This window comes from Pan paniscus, chromosome 3, assembly GCF_029289425.2.
Source record: "Pan paniscus chromosome 3, NHGRI_mPanPan1-v2.0_pri, whole genome shotgun sequence".
NCBI lineage: Eukaryota > Metazoa > Chordata > Mammalia > Primates > Hominidae > Pan > Pan paniscus.
The window spans coordinates 11,609,351-11,624,928 of NC_073252.2; the positions used below are offsets into that span (position 1 = coordinate 11,609,351).

The window sequence follows — 15,578 nt, forward strand, 5'->3', positions numbered from 1 at the left end:
GAAAAGGAATTATTGTTGTGTGCTCCGAAGAACATTGGCTTTAGTGTGAGACAGTCCTGGGCTCAAACACCAGCCTCCATTTCCTTCTAAGGAATCATTGCTAAGCTTCAAGGAAACAGAATACACCAAAGACATTAATTCTGTCCAAGCAAGGTCACACTGACATTTAATCCAAATGGATAGTGATATTGAGCCCTCTTAGCTTGATTGCAGGGTGTCCTTCCTCTCATCGGCATCTTCTGATTCTTTCTTCCACTTGCAAAAAGATAATACCATGTGCCTACAATTAGTTTACTCATTGCCCTTGTCCTGTGGGTTATGTCAATCAGGTAAAGCTTTGGCTTTGTTACAACAGCAGCACCCCTAAATCCCAAAGGGTTTACACACAAAAGTGTGTTTCCGGCTCACACAAAATCAACTTAGAATCCAGGTGACCTTGGCACAATTATCCCTCATGCCACTTGCCCCCACTGCCTCCAAGTCTGAGGAGGAAGGGGGCTGGGATATGGACACTGGCTCTGCCCCATTTGGAGCTACTTTTTCACTGGACCCTGCAAAAGTCTTTCTCTACCCAGAACTTCACAATATCTCTCATGAAATCAGAGTCTTCAGCTTCGCTTTCATTTGTGTTTTCTCCTGTATGTAAATATCAGTAAATGAACTTTCAAAAACCCTCTCCAGCTGGGTGTGATAGTGTGTGCCTGTGGTTCCAGCTACTCAGGAGGCTGAAGTAGGAGGATTGTTTGAGCCCAGGAGTTTGAGGCTGCAGTGAAATACAATCATACCACTGTACTATAGCCTGGGTGACAAAGCTAGACCCTGTCTCAAAGAAAAAGATTATCCATTTTTACAATGATAAGGTATAGACCACAGAACACATTCTAAATCAATTTCACAAGTTTTTGCCAGGCCCCAGCTGTAGGCCAAGACAAGGTTAACTCACTGACTTAGCAACTCCTACCACTGAAACGAGTGGCAAGTGTAGCATGGAAAATGAAAAATGGAAAATAGGTTTCCATGACCAAACCCATCACTGAATTCCTCTATGACATCTCAAGAAATGAGATTTGTAAATAATGAACAGAGGAAAAGGTGGCTGCAAAGGAGTCCTCAAGTTTCATCATGTAAGGAGCATAATAAAATGTCTACAGCTTTTTAGAGGATATCTTTCTGGCTTCTACCCAAGACAACTTCAAAATTTCAAGGTACTAATTTCATCCGGAAATTATTTACTTAAAATCTTGGTACATTAGAGAGAGAGAGAGGAAAAAGAAGACAGGAAGGAGGGAGGAGAAGGGAAGGGAGGGGAGGGGAAGGGAAGGGAAGGGAAGGGAAGGGAAGGGAAGGGAAGGGAAGGAGGCAGGGAGGGAAGGAGGGAGGGAGGGAAGGAAGGAAGCAAAGAAGGGAGAAAATTTCCCTTTTTCTTAAACTTTCTTCTTTCATACCTAGGAGAAATTATCATGTTTTGGAATTTTTCAGAAATTTAAAGATAATCTAGTTCTATGACCCTTTTCAGAGAAGGAAATCTGTAGCTCAGGAAGGTGAGGCTCACGGTCACTCATCACAGGGTCAGCAAATGAATGAACTAAACCTTTGTGCAGCACTTTCCACAAACTCTGTTGTGCTGTCTAGCTAAACAACAGCTTAGATGAGAGGAAGACCTTGCGGGGTAATTATCTCTCCCAGATCCTAGCCAAAGAATGCAGCCTTCTGTTTGTACCAAGGCACTTGGTTTCTGTGTTTCTGTGCTGAAAGAACAGTGCCTGTTTGAGTCCTTGGCCATTGGCCAGAGAAGCTGGGCTCTGGAAGCAGTTCAGGGAGACTGCAGTGAATGGGAGGAAGGCTCCCAGCTGAGAGGAGGCTCTTGGCTGTCCACTGAGGAGAGGCTAGGAATCCTTCACAATGAACGATTGAGAAATCCTCCAGGAAGGTAAACAACTTCAAGTGTGCAATTGGTGGCCAAGGATGAAATACTGATGTAAGCAAAAGGCCAACTAAGTGTCCGCCTGGTTACTCATTTTTTCTCTTCTTCTTTTCCACTCCCTCCCTCCTCTTCCCCTTCCTGCTCCTTCTCCTCCTCCTCCACCTCCTCCTGCTGCTGCTTCTCCTCTTCTTCCTTTTTTCATAAACCACTAAAATGATTTATTTTTTTCAGGTATCTAAACCCTAGATGTTTAAAATCTCCAACATCTATTTTAGATGGAGTGTGGGGTGATGCACACAGCCTAGAGAAACTCCTTATGTAACTGAGGTGTTTGCCAACCCTTCACTATTTCTTCTCATTACTGGTCTGTAACTCAGGGCTCTTCTGCACAGATATAGTAGGTAAATTGCAGAGTTGGTGGTCAAATAGACCTGGATTAGAATTCTGACTCCATTTCCATCTAACTGTGTGTCCTTGAGGAAGCTGTTTAATGTCTCTGATTTTCACTTTCCACACTAAGAAACAGCACAGACCCTGCAGAATCATAAGGAGGAAATCTCAGATGCATTCCATTACCCAGCTCTCTCCGTGTTAAAGAGCTTCAAGGTTTGCTCCTCTTTTCTTCCCTGGTGACAATTTTCATGTGCCGGGTAAAAATATTACTCACTCATTTGTTTATTCACTAAGTGTTGACTTTATGGGATAGTCACTGTTCTAGGTTCTGAGTTTTCAGGAATGAATCGAAGACACAGAGTCCCTACTCTCATGGAGACAGGCTCCTGGTAGTGAAGGTCAGTAAGTGAACACCAGAAAAGAAGGTGAACAAAATTTTACCTTTTAATTACTGTTATATTTCCAGTCCCATGAATGGGTCCTGGCACATAGTAGGTGGTCATTTAATATCTGTAGAATGATTTAAATGAATTACATTTGGTAAAAAAATTAAAACAGAGAGCGGCGCCGGCCTCGGCGGCTGAGGAAAGCAGGAGGAGGTGGTGGCGGCGGGAAGATGTAACTTGGGGCGGAATCCGACCGCATCCGTGTTTCGGGGGCTGCCCGGCAGGACGCATCGTGAAGCCGGTCCACTCCTCAGCCCCGCAGTGCGGCGGTGGCCTGGCAGCGCGGTGCGGGCTCCGAGAAGAAAGAGTGTGGCCCGGGGCGGGCGGATTAGGAGGTGTCGAGGCCGTGGCCCGGAAGTGGTCAGGGCCGCTGCGGGCGGAAGGGCGCCTGTGCTTCGTCTGCTCGGCGGTGGCCCAGCCAGGCCCGCGGGACTCAGACCAGCGGGGAGCGCGACCTCCGCCCTTGGGGCCCTCCCGCCGGGCCGGAGACCCAAGCCCCCAACTCTAGGCCCTGCCCTGGAAGCGCTCGCGGCCCGGCGCCTGGACGGGGAAGTTGTGAGTGAACGCGGACCGGGTGCGGCGAGGTCGGCGTGTCGGGCCGGTGTCGGCGGGCGCGGAGTTTCTTTGTGGCATGCGGTGGAAGGTCGGCTGATCCCCCCTTCGGAGTCATTAATTCAAACGTGTACTCCGCGAACGTTTCCCGGACTCCCGTGTGCAATTATCGGCGCTAGGCCTTGGGGATACGGCCCACTATGGACCGAGCACGGTGGCCGAGCTCAGTTTGATGGGTTACCCCAGAGGGGCGGATACGGGAAGGTTAAGGTTGTTGGAGGAGAAACGTGGAGTAGGCTTTTTGTCTTGATTCCGCATGAACTGTGCCTGAAATGTACTTTTAAATGGCGAAGGTGCTCTGAAGATTTGTGCCGAAACGCCCTCTCCTCGAGATTTAACTAATTGTTCTCTCCTCTCTCTGGCTGTTGGACGCGCACCTTTCCGGAGGATGGGGGAGGTAACCGAGGTCCTGAGCCGGTACCTGAACTTGGGTGAACAGAGAACCTCAACTTTTGCTTTCTAGCACTCGACCGCACCCAGTAAGGCGTCCGCTTACTCAGTGGTTCTCAGTGTTTGGAGTGCTTAAGAATAACTGGTGGCTGTTCATGTCCTTTGCCCACTTTTTGATGGGGTTGTTTTTTTCTTGTAAATTTGTTTGAGTTCATTGTAGATTCTGGATAATAGCCCTTTGTCAGATGAGTAGGTTGCGAAAATTTTCTCCCATTTTGTAGGTTGCCTGTTCATTCTGATGGTAGTTTCTTTTGCTGTGCAGAAGCTCTTTAGTTTAATTAGATCCCATTTGTCAATTTTGTCTTTTGTTGCCATTGCTTTTGGTGTTTTGGACATGAAGTCCTTTCCCATGCCTATGTCCTGAATGGTAATGCCTAGGTTTTCTTCTAGGGTTTTTATGGTTTTAGGTCTAACGTTTAAGTCTTTAATCCATCTTGAATTGATTTTTGTATAAGGTGTAAGGAAGGGATCCAGTTTCAGCTTTCTACATATGGCTAGCCAGTTTTCCCAGCACCATTTATTAAATAGGGAATACCAAAGAAGACATTTATGCAGCCAAAAAACACATGAAAAAATGCTCATCATCACTGGCCATCAGAGAAATGCAAATCAAAACCACAATGAGATACCATCTCACACCAGTTAGAATGGCAATCATTAAAAAGTCAGGAAACAACAGGTGCTGGAGAGGATGTGGAGAAATAGGAACACTTTTACACTGTTGGTGGGACTGTAAACTAGTTCAACCATTGTGGAAGTCAGTGTGGCGATTCCTCAGGGATCTAGAACTAGAAATACCATTTGACCCAGCCATCCCATTACTGGGTATATACCCAAAAGACTATAAATCATGCTGCTATAAAGACACATGCACACGTATGTTTATTGCAGCATTATTCACAATAGCAAAGACTTGGAACCAACCCAAATGTCCAACAATGATAGACTGGATTAAGAAAATGTGGCACATATACACCATGGAATACTATGCAGCCATAAAAAATGATGAGTTCATGTCCTTTGTAGGGACACGGATGAAACTGGAAATCATCATTCTCAGTAAACTATCGCAAGAACAAAAAACCAAACACCGCATATTCTCACTCATAGGTGGGAATTGAACAATGAGATCACATGGACACAGGAAGGGGAATATCACACTCTGGGGACTGTGGTGGGGTGGGGGGAGGGGGGAGGGATAGCATTGGGAGATATACCTAATGCTAGATGACGAATTAGTGGGTGCAGCACACCAGCATGGCACATGTATACATATGTAACTAACCTGCACGATGTGCACATGTACCCTAAAACTTAAAGTATAATAATAATAAAAAAAAGAATAACTGGTGGTGTTTGATTTCACAAAGTACATTCGGGCAGATCTTTAGTTCTTGGGGGGGTGGGGCTGGAATCTGCGGGTGTGACCTCCACTCTAGGTCTGTGCTGTCCAGCAAAGTAGCCATTGGCCACATGTGGCTACTAAGCATGTGAAATACAGCTAATCAAGACTGAAATATTAAAACACACACCAGTTTTAGAAGACTAGGAAAAAAGCAAACCTTTATTAGATTTTTATGTTGATTATATGTTGGAAAGATAATATTTTGGATGTGTCAAATGTTAAAAATTAATTTCACCCATTTTTGTGACGTGGCTACTAAGGAATTTCAGGTGATGCTTGTGGCTCCTCACACGGTTTCTATTGGACAGTGCTGCTGCAGGTGATCCTAAGGCGGGTGGGTGCAGGAACCCAGCTGAGAGTTTAGAAATTACATGTAACTTTGGAGACAAGTGTCTGTGGGGGAAGGAGCCTCCGGACTTGGAGATACAACTCTTGCTCCTAACATTTATCGAGTCTTTAATTAATGCCCTGGGTAACTATAAGGTTGGAACTGTAATTGTCACCATATTGATGATGAGAAACTTGAGAAAGGATAAGTGACTTGTCTAAAATCACACAGTAAAACCTCAAATCAAACCCAGGCCCTCTGGCTCCAGACTCTAAATTATACTCTGAATGATACTCACTGATTGTCCGAGGACACAAACAGTGTCGAGGCACTATCTGCTGGGTGTCTGCAGAACCTTACTGTTCTAAAGCAAAACATTTTACCCCTGGACAAGAGCAGCAAAGGTGGCGTTCGGCCCTCCTTGGCTCTCATTTGACTGTTCAAAGCCAGGTGCTTTTCTTTCTTGGGTCAGAACATATTTTCAGCAGCATTTTGAAGCACCCCTGGCATGCACGGCACAGGGAAACCAGGACCACATTGGTGTGCTGTGTCCTCCTTACCAACTGGCTCTTGGAGAAGGCTGCTCTTTGGCGTAAATTGCAATCGATTAGGGATCGTTTCTCAGAATCAAGTTAGAAGTGAGAGTTCAGATAAGTGAGTCCGCCATTGCTGCTTTGAACACCTCAGAAGGGGAGAATGGATTTATCAGGAGTGAAAAAGAAGAGCTTGCTAGGAGTCAAAGAAAATAATAAAAAATCCAGCATTAGGGCCCCTTCACCTACCAAACGCAAAGACCGCTCAGATGAGAAGTCCAAGGATCGCTCAAAAGATATAGGGGCCACCAAGGAGTCGAGTAAGAAGGATCGCGGCCGGGACAAAACGCGAAAGAGGCGCAGCGCTTCCAGTGGTAGCAGCAGTACCAGGTCTCGGTCCAGCTCGACTTCCAGCCCAGGCTCCAGCACCAGCACTGGCTCAAGCAGTGGCTCCAGCTCTTCCTCAGCATCCAGCCGCTCAGGAAGCTCCAGCACCTCCCGCAGCTCCAGCTCTAGCAGCTCTTCTGGCTCTCCAAGTCCTTCTCGGCGCAGACACGACAACAGGAGGCGCTCCCGCTCCAAATCCAAACCACCTAAAAGAGATGAAAAGGAGAGGAAAAGGCGGAGCCCATCTCCTAAGCCCACCAAAGTGCACATTGGGAGACTCACCAGGAAGTGACAAAGGATCACATCATGGAGATATTTTCCACCTATGGGAAAATTAAAATGATTGACATGCCCGTGGAAAGGATGCAACCCCATCTGTCCAAAGGCTATGCGTACGTAGAGTTTGAGAATCCAGATGAAGCTGAGAAGGCGCTGAAGCACATGGATGGAGGACAAATTGATGGCCAGGAGATCACTGCCACCGCCGTGCTGGCCCCCTGGCCTAGGCCACCCCCCAGGAGATTCAGCCCTCCCAGGAGAATGTTGCCACCACCGCCTATGTGGCGCAGGTCTCCCCCACGGATGAGGAGATGGTCCCGCTCCCGAGGCGCAGGTCCCCCGTGCGCCGGAGATCACGGTCCCCGGGCCGCCGCCGCCACAGGAGCCGCTCCAGCTCCAACTCCTCCCGATAAACAGGCCACTGAAGCTCTCACCCCTGTAACTTATACCCCACCCAGCTCAGTTTTGTCACTTTTCTAGCCAAAGCAAGACCAGTAGGAAAGCAAACCCTTGACTCTGGCAGGATTTGCAGGCAGCAGGCAGCACCCCTCTGCCAGCCGGGCTCCGGCTGCAGAAGTGCTGTTGGTTTGGATGCTGTGTGCCTGTCAAGATTCCCTCCGGTTTTCTGGCCAGAAAGCTCACTCGTTTCCGGTTTCTAAGAGTCAGTTCAGTGGCAGAGCCACCAGGGACAAGTGAGGCTCTTGGGGGTGGTTTGACCCTGCTTACCTGGGAGCACACTTTTCCCTTCCCCAGTGACCTGGGATGGTGGCCAGGCCGTGCCCTTGCTGTTGCTGGGCAGTGTCCTTTTGGAAAGGGAGCTGCCCCAGGCTTTAGTGCAGCTGCCAACCCTGTTAGGCCTGGCCTCTCGAGGCCTCTTCTGACTTCAAGGGTCACAGCCCCCCAAAGATCCTCTCACCCATGGTAGTTGCTGCTCATGATTCTGTCCGTGCACCGATGCACACACCACACCCCACCACTGTACTCTGAAATTGGCGAGTGAGTTGAGAGCCAGCTCTGCGGGGTCATCACGCAGCCATGGTTGTGCCTGTCCTTCATGGTGGTCTTTCAGGTTATCTTGGCAACATGTACATTGCTTTTATTTTTTTTCTTTTTTGCTTTTATTGTACAGTCAGTTCTATAAAATTTCTCTTTTGAGTTTTATACCTTTGTAGCATTTTAGATGACATTGTGTTTGTACTTTGTTGTGTAGAGTGGAAGAATTGTGTTGAATAAACCCAAGATCGGAATGCAAATCTAAAAAAAAAATTAAAAAAAGGGGCAACATTTAAAATAATATTTAATCTGTATGTTACTAATATACCTAGTAATGATCAGTTCTATGAGGAAAAATCAGTACAATGAAAATCGAAAGTTAGCAGAAGTTATAAGGTGGTGAGGGAAGCCTTTATTTGGTGGTATTTGAGTAGAGAGCTAAGTTAAAGTGAGGCAACAATCATAATGAATATTTATTCATCACCTAATCACATGAGAAGAGTTCTTCTTTTCCACACATTTGATTATTCAGCTCTCCGTAATCCAGTAAGGGATTGCCGTTATCATTGCCATTCCAACATTGATGGAAGGAAGCACTGGGAGTCAAAGAACTTGTCCAGGGTCAAACTCTCTTCTGTCTGTCTGGAGATATTTCCACTCTAGATAGACAGAAGAGAGGTTGAGATTTGAACCCATAACCCTGACTCTAGGTTTGTGTGTTCAGCCTTCATGTGGCACTGCCTGAATTCCATCAGGTTAGGTGACATTCTCAAGCCTTGGACCCCTCAGATTCAAATTATAGAATAATGGTTCAATCATATTGTGTGTTTCAGAATAACCTGTGCTTGAAATGTTAGTAGCAGATGGAAATATTTGCAGCCCCCATAAGCAAATAGTACAGGCTTTAGGATTTTGGAGCAAGCTCTGCCATCATCTTCAGAAAACTCTTCTCCTTTTGAGAGACAGCTCTCTGCCAGCTGTTAGGCCTTAGTAGAAACTGAATGCTTGACTATGGGCCACTAAGTATCCATGCTATCTGAGCTACTTATCATGAACTGGGTGTTACATGACATACCAAGCCATAAGGTTAGGCACGCAGTACAATACTTCATCACCAAAGGAAGTTCTGTATACTGGTTCAGACCCAAGAAAGTCCTGAAGGCAGAAGTAAATTACATGAAGAAGTGACCCAAATGCCCATGGTCCCTACTGTGGCTACACTGCCTTCTCTCTTCTAGCCTGCACCTGTGGCTTCGTGGGTAGTACCCTATGATCAGTTGACAGAGGAAGAGGACAGTTGAACCAGGCTTCAGATGATTTTGCATAATATGCAGACACCACCAAATGTGGACAGCTGCAGCTCCACAGCCTCTTTCCAGAATATCCATGAAGGACAGTAGCAAAGGGAAAACCTCCCAGTGAATAGAACATTGGGCAGTGCACCTGGTTATGCACTTTACTTGGAAGGAGAAATGGCTAGACATGCAATTATGTGTCAGTTCATGGGCTGCAGAATCAATGGTTTGGCTAGATGCCCAGGGTCCTGGAAGGAAATGGAATCTCCATTTATATTTATGTCTTTTGCAACAGGCTATGTGTCAGGCCTCTGAGCCCAAGCCAAGCCATCGCATCCCCTGTCACTTGCACGTATACATCCAGATGTCCTGAAGTAACTGAAGATCCACAAAAGAAGTAAAAATAGCCTTAACTGATGACATTCCACCGTTGTGATTTGTTCCTGCCCCACCCTAACTGATCAATGTATTTTGTAATCTCCCCCACCCTTAAGAAGGTACTTTGTAATCTCCCCCACCCTTAAGAAGGTTCTTTGTAATTCTCCCCACCCTTGAGAATGTACTTTGTGAGATCCACCCCTGCCCGCAAAACATTGCTCTTAACTTCACCGCCTATCCCAAAACCTATAAGAACTAATGATAATCCACCACCCTTTGCTGACTCTCTTTTCGGACTCAGCCCACCTGCACCCAGGTGAAATAAACAGCTTTATTGCTCACACAAAGCCTGTTTGGTGGTCTCTTCACACGGAAGCGCATGAAACTGTGGGCTCCACCAGGACAAGAACTGCATCTGAGCCACCTGTGAGTCACTGGGATTTTTAGGGTGCAGAGAGGCCCAAACTTTGAAAAGGGAACACAGAACAGTATGGTCCGAAGAGGAAGAAACCTGAGGAAGACAAGCCTGACTTTATTGGCTCTATCTCTTAAACTGCTCCAGGGCTGGGAGTCAGAATGCTTCCCTGGGCTACAAGAACTTGAGTTGTTAAAACCATAAATTTCATCCTCACTACCTGTATGTTTGAAAATAGCGATACCCCCTTCCAGAAGTCACTCAGTGCAGTTAAGAGGCTGCCTTGAAGGGAGTCCATTGAGCTTCCTTTTATCTGTGTCCTGAACCTGAGGCTCCTCACAGACCTGGAGTCTGTGTTTTCTCCAGCACCCCTTGGGGGGCTGAATAATGTCACCACAGATATCCACATCCTAATCCCTGGAACCTGTGAATATGTTAAATTACACAGCAGAAGGACTTTGCAGGTATGATGAAGGTTAGAATCTTGAAATGGGGAGATAACTTACCTGAGTGAACCCAATGTGGTCACAAGAATCTTGAGGGAAACAGAGGTAGATCAGAGTCTGAAGGAAGGTGATTTGATGTGAGACCACTAGCCAAGAAATGAGAATGGACTCTAAAACCTAGAAAAGACTTCATGAAACATTCTTCCCATTGCCTCCAGAAGGAACAGATTCCTGACAACACTTTGATTTTAGCTCACCAAGACCGAGTTTGAACATCCAAATTTCAGAACTGTAAGAAAATAACATTTTTCTTGTGTAAGCCACTAAGTTGCGGCAATGTGTTTCCATGGCGATAGAAAACAAATACAAGCCATTTGATGGATCTTCTGAGTTGACAGAAGTCTACTTGAAGATGAACAATCCATTCCTGTGTAAGGCAGACACTCTAGTTTCTTATGGTTATGTAAGTGAGCCAAAGATGGCCTCTATGTATTGACTGCTGGGTTGTTTACTTCTTCGCAGAAGGCTGAGACCCCTGAGCTCAAAATTCCACTTGCTCCAAAGTCAAATATTTTTGCATATCCAATTATTTAAAATATAACCCAAACAAGCCAACTGTAGCCTGCTTGTTTTGCATACTCCGGGAAACCTCACCAGATAATTGTTACCCATTGAAAAGATAGGGCCTTGTAATTACAAATTCAGAAGAAGCAGCTGCTACCTTTGGGAGCTTTCTGACGCGGCCTTGCTGTTTAGCAATATCACCTGGGCACTCAAACCACTGGATGGTCTCGTGCTGTAAGGACTTTCCTGTTATGCAACCCTGTCCAAGTACTGCCCCATAAGGCTTGTTGTGTGTTACAGCCTTTCAGGATCATATCTTATTTATTGATCAGCCCCCAAATCCCTTGAACTTCCTATTTACTGGCCTCTAGTAGGAGAATGCCCAGTTGCCCAGGTCTTATTTTACACAACTAAACTATTATTTAAGGAATCCAATCAGATTCTAAGGTGTCAAATTTTCTCCATATAAGACTGCATATATATATATATATATACACACACACACACACACATATGCATATATACACTTAACTCTATGTAACGTTAAATATAGTCAGTCTTATTTCCAATTATATAACACTTTTCACTTGCTATCTAGCAGGAAGTTGGCATACGATACAAAATGATACCTACTCAATTAGCCTGTGTGTCTGATGGAGATAAACAAAACAAAAATAATTTGAAGGTACACCCACCCCTTGTTAATGTATTCTTTTGGTTAATTTATTACAGCTCAAGTATACTATCTGCTTTTGACTATTAAGGAGCTTATTTATTTAGTACTTACTCCAGTTTGGGCAGCTATGCTCAACCCATGATCAGGAATTGTTGTTTAACAGAACTGAGAGGGCAAGGGGTTAATTTCCACCCTGGAAATTGCTGACTGATGATGCATTCACACTGAGGTTGTGTCGCTGAACGTTTCACAGGTAGATTGGGAATAACGTGATTTAGAGAGGCAATAATATACATCTCAGGATGGGAGAAACTGAAAACCGCTTGTACAGTAGTTTAACTTACAAGTGTAAATGATTTATTTGGTTTGAAGCTAAGTCACAAGTTAGGCACATGAAAAGTGGGTGTAATTAGGCCTGCTTCACATTAAGTACCATGTTTATTTCCTATCTATAAACTGATAAATAATGCAGCAATTGGTAACTGAAATTGTCATGCAATAGTGATGCATAGATTTAGCATTTTTATAGAAGATTTTATGCATATCCTACAGATGAGTCAAGAACATAATTGACTTGTTTGCAATTAAATACAAAGTTCACATAGAACCTAAGATTAATGTTTTCCCCTGTTTTGGGACACACACACAGAAACACACACACTCACATAGTGGTAAAATATATATAACATACGTTTGCCCTTTTAATCTCATGTGTATGATTATATGATTCAGAGCCATTAATTGCTTTCAAAATGTTGTGCATCCATCACCATTATTTCTAAAAAGTTTTCAACACCCTAACAGAAACTTTATACCAGTTAAGCAATAACACTTCATTGCCTACCTGCCAGCCCCTGGTATCTGCTAATCTACTTTCTATCTCTATGGATTTTCCCACTATAGATATTTCATATAAGTGGAATCATAGAAGATTTATTCTTTTGTGTCTGGTTTATTTCACTTAACATTTTCAAGGCTCGCCCTTGCTGCAGCGCGTATCAGAACTTCATACATTTTCTTGCCTAAATAATATTCTACTGTATAAATACGTCCATTTAGTTTATTCATTCATCAATCGATGGACATAGGTTGTTTCTGCATTTTGACAATCATGAATAAGGGTAAGATTGGATTTTAATAAATAGAAGGGCAAGACTGAGATATCCCTTGACCTTTACAATTCTTTTTGTCCTTTTCAAACTTGCCATCCTCCACCTCTCTAGAAAAAAATAATAATAGTAAGTAGGGCTATTTGCATTGAGAGGGGGAAATAACTGAATTTTAAAGGAATCATCTTGGTAAAAATGAAAAAATGATAGATAATTGAAAATAGTCATTTTACATCCTTGAAAAACAGTTAACAATCATCTTTAGAAAAAGAAGTAAATTTCTCAACTAGTTAGTAGAAGTGTTTTAAGAAAATTAACTTTAATCTGCATCTATCTATGTGTAAGAAGAAAGAACAGGAAAACCATCAGCCTTTTCTTCTTCATTATTGGAATAGTTCAGAAAAACAAAATGATCTTTATAATCCTGATAATTATCTCAAAAAATGGTGTTTGTTTGTCCTACAGGATAAAACAAATCGTTTTATACTCACTCAACTTCCACACCGCTATTTCACTTCTAGTCATCAAATGTGTGCTTTTTTCTCCCTCACACCAAGCAATTTTTAAATTCTTGGCAGACAACAACATTTGGGTGTTCTATGATTTAACTCAATTCTGATATGATCCTGAGATCGTATCAGACCCCATAGGCTAAGGTTCAGTCCCACAAGACTGCCCCCACTTCAAAAGTCAATAACAAGATCTAAGGTGTCATCATTGCTTCTGACTTGGCAAGTACAAATTCAAGGGTTCCAATAACCCCCTTTCTCAGGTTTAATAATTTTATACAATAGCTTATAGAACTCAGAAAAGTGCTTTATGTATGATTACAAGTTTATTATAAAAGATACAACTCAGAAGCTGACAAATGGGAGATATGTGTTATAGTTTGAACGTATCTCAAAAAATTCATATGTTGGAAACTCAATCTCCAATGCTTGGGGTTGGGGCCTAATAAGAGGTAATTAGGTCATGAAGCCTTTGCCCTCATGAATGGATGAATGTCATTATCAAGGGAGTGGTTTATTTATCACAGAAGTAAGTTTATTAGAAAAATGAGTTTGCCCCCCCTCATGTTCTCTCACTCCCACCCTCACCTATATGCCTTGTTCCATGGGATGACACGGCACTAAGTTTCTCAAATACTCCAGGACTCCCCAGTCTTCAGAACTGTAAGCCAAATAAATTTCTGTTTATTGTAAATTACCCAGTATGTGGTATTCTGCTCTAGCAAAATAAAATGGACTCAGACAGAAAATTGGTACTGAACAAGTGATGTTGTTGCTATAACAAATATCTGAAAATATGAAAACAGCTTTGGAACTGCAGAATGTGCACTGATTAGAAGAATTTAGGAAAGCAGGCTAGGAAAAGCCTAGATTGCCATAAACAGAGCCTTAAGGGCTGTTGTGGGGAGGACTCAGAAGAAGAGAATAGCTGTAAGAAAAGTCTGAATCTTGTTAAAGATTACTTAAGTGGTCATGATCAAAATGTTGGTAGAAATGTGGACAGTAAAAGCCATTCTGATGAGGGCTGAGATAGAAACAAGGAATAGTTTATTGGAAACTGAAATAAAGCCTATATTTGTTATAAATTGACAAAGGATTTGGTTGAACTGTGTCCATTCTCAAGGGCTCTATGGAAGGTGCAATTTAAGTAAGAGTGATAAACTATTAGGTTGGTTTTTGCCATTGGATGTAATGGCAAAAGTACAATTAAATCTGCACCAACCTAATAGGATATCTGTTGGAAGAAATTTCTAAGCAAGATATTGAAAGACTTGCCTGGCTACTTTTAACTGCTTATAGTGAAGTGATAGAAGTCAGAAGTGATTTAAAGATGAAATTTATAATTAAAAGGGAAGCACAATGAAAAGACTTGTAAAATGCTCAGCCTGCCATGTCAGGAATAGAAAAAAAAATAAAAAATAAATAAAAACATGCTTGGGAGAGAACACTAAGAGTGTGGCCAAGTGAACATTTGCTAAAGTGATTAATATGGATAGAAGGAAGCCAGGTTCCATTTAACCAGACAATGAGAGAATGCTCTTGGAAGCATTTCAGAGACATCCCAGGTGAGCTAGAAACTTGAGGGCAAGGTTTTCAAAGAAGTGCCCATGGAACCTCAGCATCTGCTGCCCTGTGACATCTAAAATTCAGGGATCCCTGAATTCTGGTGCAGCACCCCTCAGCCACCCCAGCTGTGGCTCAGGTGAGTCCAGGTGTGGCTTTACCCACTGTTCCAAAAGTTACAAACCATAAACTTTGGGAGAACTCATGTGATTCTAATTCTGCAGACAAAATGCAAGAGCTATGTGGCCAAGATGGCCTTCGTCTAAATTTCAAAGGATGTCTTGGACAGTCTGGGGGCATAGACCTGTCACAGTAGTAGACACCACAGACAGCACCCACTAATGCAAAGCCTAATGGTGCTATGAGAGTGGAACAGCCCCTAAGACCCCAGAACTGTAAAGCCACTGGAGTGCAGCTCCAGGAACCCTGCAGTTGCAGGCATAAGATTTTAACCCATGATAGCTTCTGGATGGATTGTGCCCGGCAAAGCCATAGGCATGGGGCTGCCTGAGACTTTGGGGGCCCAGTTCCTAACCCACTTTGTGCTCAGGATTCAGGACATGGAGTCAAAATAAATTGTTCTCCAGATTTAAGACTGAGTGTTATTTTCCCTGTTGGGTTTTGGACTTACTTGGGCCCAGTTACTCCCTTCTTTTCGTCTATTTCTCTCTTTTGAAGTGAGAATGTCTATTCTGTGCCCGTTTCACCATTGTATTTCATAACTTGTTAATTTCACAGGCTCACAGCTGGAAAATAATTTGCCTCTGATGAATTGTGCCTTTAGTGTCACTTATATTTGATTTAGATGAGACTCTGGACTTTGAACTTTTGAGTTGATGACTAGAACAAGTTAAGAATTTGAGACTATTGGGA

General features: G+C 43.6%; 1 long non-coding RNA gene and 1 pseudogene across 1 annotated transcript in view; both read left to right on the forward strand.

Moving 5' to 3' along the window:
* Positions 1-9,729, forward strand: part of LOC117979915 (uncharacterized) — a 38,364-nt gene extending 28,635 nt beyond the window's left edge. The window contains exon 3 of the long non-coding RNA XR_004670980.3: positions 9,341-9,729. This is a non-coding gene — a long non-coding RNA (uncharacterized LOC117979915). The remainder of the gene's footprint in view (positions 1-9,340) is intronic.
* LOC117979914 (RNA-binding protein with serine-rich domain 1-like) lies at positions 2,876-8,133 on the forward strand (annotated as a pseudogene).
* Positions 9,730-15,578: the final 5,849 nt, after the last annotated feature.